Below are 7607 nucleotides of genomic sequence, written 5' to 3'. Positions count from 1 at the left end.
TCACTGATCACATATACAATAAGGAATTTCTACTAGATTATTTCTAAGGAGTATTTTATCTCAAGCATTCTATTATCTATAAACTTGCAAGCTAGAGTAAGAGAAAAGGTCTTCTTTCTAATTTTTCCTACCAAATAAGTTATTAGACCTTTAGAATTATAATGAAAAATATGAAAAAGGTTCAGGATGTGTAGAGACAATTGACATTACTGAGCCTACATTTACACAAATATTTGCCTTAAAAATATTACTTGGGCCAGATCTGTGTTAGAATGCTATGCTGTTAATATTACTTATAAGAAATGAATATGGCCATTATTCTCATGTTACCTATATGGAGATGATAAAGGGATATCTTTCTATGTTCTTTGTCTCCCTTGCTATTTTATTTAAATAATACTTTCATAATGCCCATATTTGTTATTTTATACATTTAGGGTAGCAGCTGATTTAAAATAGTGGATCAAGTTATGTCCAGACACATTCTAGGAATCCCCACCAACTTTAAATAAAGGCACACTCTATGGTGAAAATTTTAATCATGTATGGATGGCTAACCTGAAACTGAATTTGTTTCTCAGTTTAAAAATTGCATAATATCTTTTTTCTTCTTTTCTTCCTTGGTAAAATGTCAAATACAAAAAAAGATCAATTGTCACTAATTCTTGAAATTGGAGTCTAAATGAAAGCCTGCTGTATTTTATGTGTCTATTAAATTATATTAGTAGTAGGAAGCATGGAAACATAATTGGCGGAGAACTGGAGCTAATTGACAATTCCTAGGAAGAATTACTGTATTTTAGGTGTCCAGAATCTCTTTGCTTCAGTATTAACCACTGTCAGACTCTGGACTCCATGAGTTTTCAACAGTAATGACAGCGATTAACAACATATTAATAGCAATAAAAGCCTTGATGAGAAAGGAATGTTTCTTTCTACATAATAAAAACCATATAATATTATTGTGTACATAGTAAGGTACTTATTTTTATTAATCATTGTTATTACTTAAATTGTTAAAATCTTTAATCTTGGAAAGCTAGCTGAATTGAAATTGGTTATAGATAGAAGGTACAGGGGTCAGGTAAAGATAAAACTAGCTCTTTTTCACTCCTTTCACCAAGGTCAGTGTAATTTAGTAGTTAGAGAGCCAACTCTGGAGTCAGGAAGCCCTCAGTTCAAGCCCTATAGCTATATCAACCTAGTCATTTGACCCTGGTTAGTCAATTTACCAGAACTCTATAAAACATATAATAGGAAGGAATCAGTGTTCATTGACATAGGAAGTTCCTCACTGAGATGTCCCTCAGTATAAGAAATAATAGGTCTGGTTTAAAAAAAAATTAAAAACCCTATAGCCATTACCTTTATTACAAAAGATAAGATAAAAACTCCTTCCCTTCTTAGTGAGTGGAAAGTTGCCAACACCTCTGGATTGATTTCAGCTGACCAATGAACATCCCAGGAAAAATAGCTTTGATATTTAACATATTCTAATTTTGATTTTTTTTTTTTTACAAAAGAGCTAATTAGAACTGGGAGGGGTTATCCTAATGCTCTCATTTTAGAGATAAGAAAACATGCAAAGAAAAGTTAAGAGATTCATTTAAGGTCACAAAATAAATAGATGGTAGGTAGTGTCAGAACTAAAACTCACGTGTCCTGACTCCATTTCTGGTATATTTTCTAATAGAACCCACTTCATATGATCTCACAAATAGAACTTGAAAGGATGGTAGATATCATTTAGTCCAATCCCTCATTTTTAAGATGAGAAACTAGGACAGACTAGTAAATTATAATAGCGATGAAAACAACAATAGTAATGATAATAACCAACAGTTATGTAGCACTTTACATATAAATATATTATATATACATATATATATATATATATATATATATTCATTTCATCCTAACAATATTGTCAGGTAGCTGGTATTATTATCCGTTTTACATATAAAGAAACTGAAACTGAGGTTAGTCCCTGTGGCTAGATTCAAATACAGATAGATCTTCCTGACTCCATGTCTCATTTTTCCAAGCATATGGTGCTCAGTGTAAGTCACTAGCCCCATCAGACCACTTTTCTCTTGTTGCTTCATTTGTAGCTCAGTGTTCTTTCCAATATACCATTCTTTTGTTTATGGTTGTGCCAATTCATGAAGATGAAAATCACATCGTTGTATTTGTAATAGTACTATGTAATATTTGTGCTAGTAATTATAGTATAATAAAATATTATAACATTTTCTATAGGTTAAGATCTTTATAACTCAATTCAAAAGATCCTAACCAATTTCAAATGAGACTGAGAGAAATATTTGAAATGAGATAAAAACTTGGGATATCTACTAAAGAGAAGCAGATAATAATATAATTCTACTCTGCAAAATATGCATATATCTACACATACATTCTTATAATGAGTAAAGAACAATGTTTTCTTTATGCAAGTGTGCACAAACTATCCTATGTGAATATGGATTTTAAACTTGAAAGTTCTATGAAAAATGTCACTCCTTGGTTTTATTTTTTTTATATATTTTTCCTGAAAGGACCAGACACAGGGTCACCATATGGAAGTGATTTAGAGGATTATTCAAATAAGTTCTCACTGCCACTAGTTTCTTACTTCATCACAAATCTGTCCTAAGTTGGAAGTACACCTTATGACCATATGAATACTTTACTCACACTATTTAGTTGATATATGTGAAACAGGTATCATATTTCTTCTGCTTAACTCTAAAAGAAAGAACTATAGAAAATGGGTAGGTGCAGTTCAATAGAAAGAAAAATTTATTAGTGCTTAGAGCTATCCCAAATTTCAATTTTCTATCTGGCAAGGTAATGAGATTCCTGTTACTACAAGTCTTTAAGCAGATACTGGATTATCATTCATATTTACTATTATAAGTTAATCATTCTTCAAGTAAAGTTGCCCTATTTTAGAAGCTGAAAGTCACTTCTGAGGCTCTATCCAATGCTGATGATTCTAGCCAACTATGAGGATTCTCTGAAATATCACACAAGACTATGAGACAGAATTGAGTAGCCAAAAGTTTAATTGATGAGGAGACAGATGACCTGAGTTCTATGATTTTTACAATTTTTAATTTTTGTTTCAGCTTTTTCTTTTAAGGTCTTGAACAGGTCATTTTGGGTTTGCATTTCCATGTGTGCAGTAGCAGCTAACACTTATAGAGAACTTAAGTATTTGCAAAGCACTTTACAAATATTAGTTTATTTGAACTTCTCAACACTACTGGGAAAGAGATATAATTAATATCCTCATTTTATAGGTGAGGAAACTGAAGCAGACAAAGGTTAAGTGACTTGTTGAAGGTCAAAATATAGAAATATCTGAGAAACAATTTCAATTCAGATTTTCTACATTACAGGTCCTGCATTCTATGCACTAGGTCAAATAGATATTTTATAGAAAATCTTCCATTCTAAAATTCTAAGAAACTTGTATAATGTTTTCTCCTGTCATTTTCTCAAGATTTTAATGCCTGTTGTGCTCTTATTGTAAATGACTATTGCCTAATAAACTTAATCTTTATGAGGATTTAGACATAAAAAACAATATTATAAGTAAACTAGAAGATCAAGTAGTAGTTTACCTGTAAGATCTATGGAAAGGGAAGCAGTTTATGACTAAGTAAGAGAGTGGAGAACATCATTAAAAACAAACTAGATAATTTTTATTACATTAAATTAAAAAGCTTTTGCACAGACAAAACCACTGTAACCAAGATGAAAAGAAATGTAGTAAATTGGGAAACAATTTTTACAACTAGTATATCTGACAAAGGACTTATTTCTAAAATATACAGAGAACTGAGTCAAATTTTCAAAAAAACCCATTCCCCAATTGACAAATGGTCAAAGGATATGCAAAGGCACATTGCAGATGAGGAAATCAAAGCAATCTATAGTCATATGAAAAATTGCTCTAAATCATTACATATTAGAGAAATGCAAATTAAAGCATCTCTCTGAGATACCACTTCACACCTCTCAGACTATGACCAGAATGGATAATGATCAATGTTGGAAGGGATGTGAGAAATCTGGGACATTAATACATTGTTAGTGGAGCTGTGAACTCATCCAACCTTTCTGGAGAGAAACTTGTAATTACACTGAAAGGGCAACAAAAATGTCCATACCTTTTGGTCCAGTAATACCACTACTGAGTCTATATCCTGAAGAGATTATGAAAATTGGTAAAACATCACTTGAACAAAAATATTCATAGCAGCCCTGTTTGTGGTGGCAAAGAATTGGAAATTAAGTAAATGTCCTACAATTGGGGAATGGCTTAACAAACTGTGGTATATGTATGTCATAGAACACTAATATTCTATTAGAAACCAGAAGGGATGGGATTTCAGGGAAGCCTGGAAAGATTTGCATGGACTGATGCTGAGCAAGATGAGCAGAACCAGAGAAATATTGTACACCCTGATGGCGGCATGGGAGTGATGACCAACTTTGATGGACTTGCTCATTTCATCAATGCAACAATCAGGGACAATTGTGAGGGTATCTGTGATGGAGAATACCATCTGTATCCAGAGAAACAATTGTGGAGTTTGAACAAGGACCAAAGACTATTACCTTTAATTTAGGAAAAAAATGTTATCTCATTATGTAATTTTTCTATCTCTTATACTTTATTTTTCTTCCTTAAGGATATGATTTCTCTCTCATTACATTCAATTTAGATCATTCTATACCATGGAAGCAATGTAAAGACTAACAGACTGCATTCTGGGTTGGGGAGGGAAGCAAAATTAGGGGAAAAATTGCAAAATTCAAAATAAATAAAATCTCTAAAAGATTAAAAAAATAACAACTTGTATGCTATGTGGGGTATAACCTTATGCTTGGAAAAATCAGCATTTTTGTTCATTAAAAATTCTCAAATCCAGATACATTAAGTGACAAAGAGAGTTTATTACATAATTTCACAAATAGTGTTAAACATTTCCATTATTAAAATTTAAGGTGCCCTCAATCAAACTCTCTTGCCCCAATTAATTGATTCCCTTCCTCTCTGTTGCCCTCCAAATTTCATTTCCTAATGTCACCTCTCTGATTTAGATGTTGATAAAATTCTCTTGGGAAAGTTTTAGATGTTCCCCAACTCACAATCTTTATGTTTCGGGTGTTTATTTGTGACTTGCTAAAAATGTCAAATTTATCTTCTCATAAAAACCCATTGTGTTTAGGTTTCCAATGCTAACTGTTCAATCATGTTTATATCAGCATTATGCATGCTAAAATTGTAATGATGCAGAGAAAATTAGCATGCCTCTTGGAAAAGAATGTCATTCAAATTCAAAAGGTTTTCATGAATTTTGAATGTAATGGAATACTATTGTATCATAACAAATGACAAAAAATAGTTTGAGGAAAAACTTGGGGAGCTTATAGGATTTGGTGCAGAGGGAAGTGAGCATAATCACTAGAACAAATTATGTAATTATAGCAACATCATTAAAACAATTTTGAAAAATGTAAAAACAATGCACTAAAGAATCAGGATTCAAAAAAGACCAACAATAAACAATTATATATTATATAAAATATTATATATCTATCTATCTATATCTATCTATCTATCTATATCTATATCTACATCTACATCTACATCTACATCTATATCTATATCTATATCTATATCTATCTATCTATCTATCTATCTATCTATCTATCTATATATATATATATAAAAGCAGTGAGGTACAGTATCAAGATTCAGATTTAAATATTTTGGATTTTATAATTCCAAGTCACCTGTTCTGTATACTGGGTGATTTTTTTTAAATTCAAACATTTTATTTTTATTCTTTTCAATTTATTTATTTATTTTTTAATTTTACAGTTTTTCTCCTAATCTCTCTTCCCTTCCGCCATCCCCCAACAGAAGGCAGTTTGCTATTCTTTCCATTGTTTCTATGCTTTACACTGGTCAAAAATGAATATGTTGAGAGAGAGATCATATATTTATGGGAAAAAAATTTAAGAGATAGCAAAATTACATAGTGAGATAATGTATTTTTTAATTAAAGGTAATAGTTTTTAGTCTTTATTCAAACTTCACAATTCTTTCTCTGGATATAGATGTATTCTGCATCGGAGATACCCCCAAATTGTCCCTGATCGTTGCACTGATGGAATGAGCAAGTCCATTAAGATTAATCATCAACCCCATGTTGCTGTTATGGTGTACAATGTTCTTTTGGTTCTACTCATCTTGCTCAGCATCAGTTCATGCAAATCCTTCCAGGCTTCCCTGAAATCTCATCCCTCCTGGTTTCTAATAGAACAATAGTGTTCCATAATGTACATATACCACAGTTTGTTAAGCCATTCCCCAGTTGAAGGACATTTACTTAATTTCCAATTCTTTGCCACCACGAACAGGGCCACTATGAATATTTTTGTACAAGTGATATTTTTACCCTTTTCCATAATCTCTTCAGGGTATAGACCCAGTAGTGGTATTGCTGGATCAAAGGGTATGGATATTTTTATTGCCCCTTTAGGTGTAATTCCAAATTTCTCTCCAGAAAGGTTGGATGAATTCACAGTTCCCTTAACATTGCATTAGTGTCTCAGATTTCCCACATCTCTTCCAATATTGATCATTGTCCTTTCTGATCATATTGGCCAGTCTGAGAGCGGAGAGGTGGTACCTCAAAGATGCTTTAATTTGCATTTCTGATTTAGAGAATGATTCAGAGAAATTTTTCATATGACTATGTATTGCTTTGATTTCCTCATCTGCAAATTGCCTCCACATATCCTTTGATCATTTATGAGTTGGGGAATGGATTGTATTTTTTAAAATAAATTTGACTCAATTCTCTATATATTTTTGAAATAAGTCCTTTGTCAGAAATACTACTTTTAAAAATTGTTTCCCAATTTGCTTCATTTCTTTTGATCTTGGTTACAGTGGTTTTGTCTGTGCAAAAGCTTTTTAATTTAATGTAATTAAAATGAACTAGTTTGTTTTTCATTATGTCCTCCATCTCTTCCTTGATCAGAACCTGCTTTCCTTTCCATAGATCTAACAGGTAAACTATTCCCTAATCTCCTCATTTGCTTATAATACTGTCTTTTATGTCTAAATCCTGTATCCATTTTGATCTTATCTTGGTATAGGGTGTGAGGTGTTGGTCTAATCCAAGTTTCTGCCATACTAACTTCCAATTTTTCAACAGTTTTCTCAAAAAGAGAATTTTTATCACAAAAGCTGGACTCTTTGGGTTTATCAAATGGCAAATTACTATAACCATTTCCTGCTATTTTACCCAGTCTATTCCACTGATCCACCACTCTATTTCTTAGTCAGTACTAGAGTTTTGATGACTAATGCTTTATAATATAATTTTAGATCTGGTAGGGCTAAGCCACCTTATTTTGCCCTTTTAAATCCCTAGAAATTCTCATTTTTTTTCTCCATATGAATTGATTTATTTTTTAGACAGTGATGTACACAATGAGTTTTAGAAAAACAGTGAGTTTTTCTAACTCATTAAAGTAATTTTTTGAAATTTGGATTGGTAGGGCACCAATTAGTTTAA

The 7607-nt window shown here is 31.8% G+C and overlaps 1 non-coding gene across 1 annotated transcript; it reads left to right on the top strand.

The window, feature by feature from the left end:
* Positions 1 to 5270: 5270 nt before the first annotated feature.
* Positions 5271 to 5374, top strand: LOC141490289 (U6 spliceosomal RNA). Its single transcript, XR_012469138.1, has one exon. It is a non-coding gene; the product is annotated as a U6 spliceosomal RNA (small nuclear RNA).
* The last annotated feature ends 2233 nt before the right edge of the window (positions 5375 to 7607 follow it).

The sequence above is a fragment of the Macrotis lagotis genome, chromosome 5 (genome assembly GCF_037893015.1).
Source record: "Macrotis lagotis isolate mMagLag1 chromosome 5, bilby.v1.9.chrom.fasta, whole genome shotgun sequence".
In the NCBI taxonomy this organism is placed as follows: Eukaryota; Metazoa; Chordata; class Mammalia; order Peramelemorphia; family Peramelidae; genus Macrotis; species Macrotis lagotis.
Note: the sequence above shows the minus strand (reverse complement) of the source record. Positions and strands in the feature narration are given on the sequence as shown.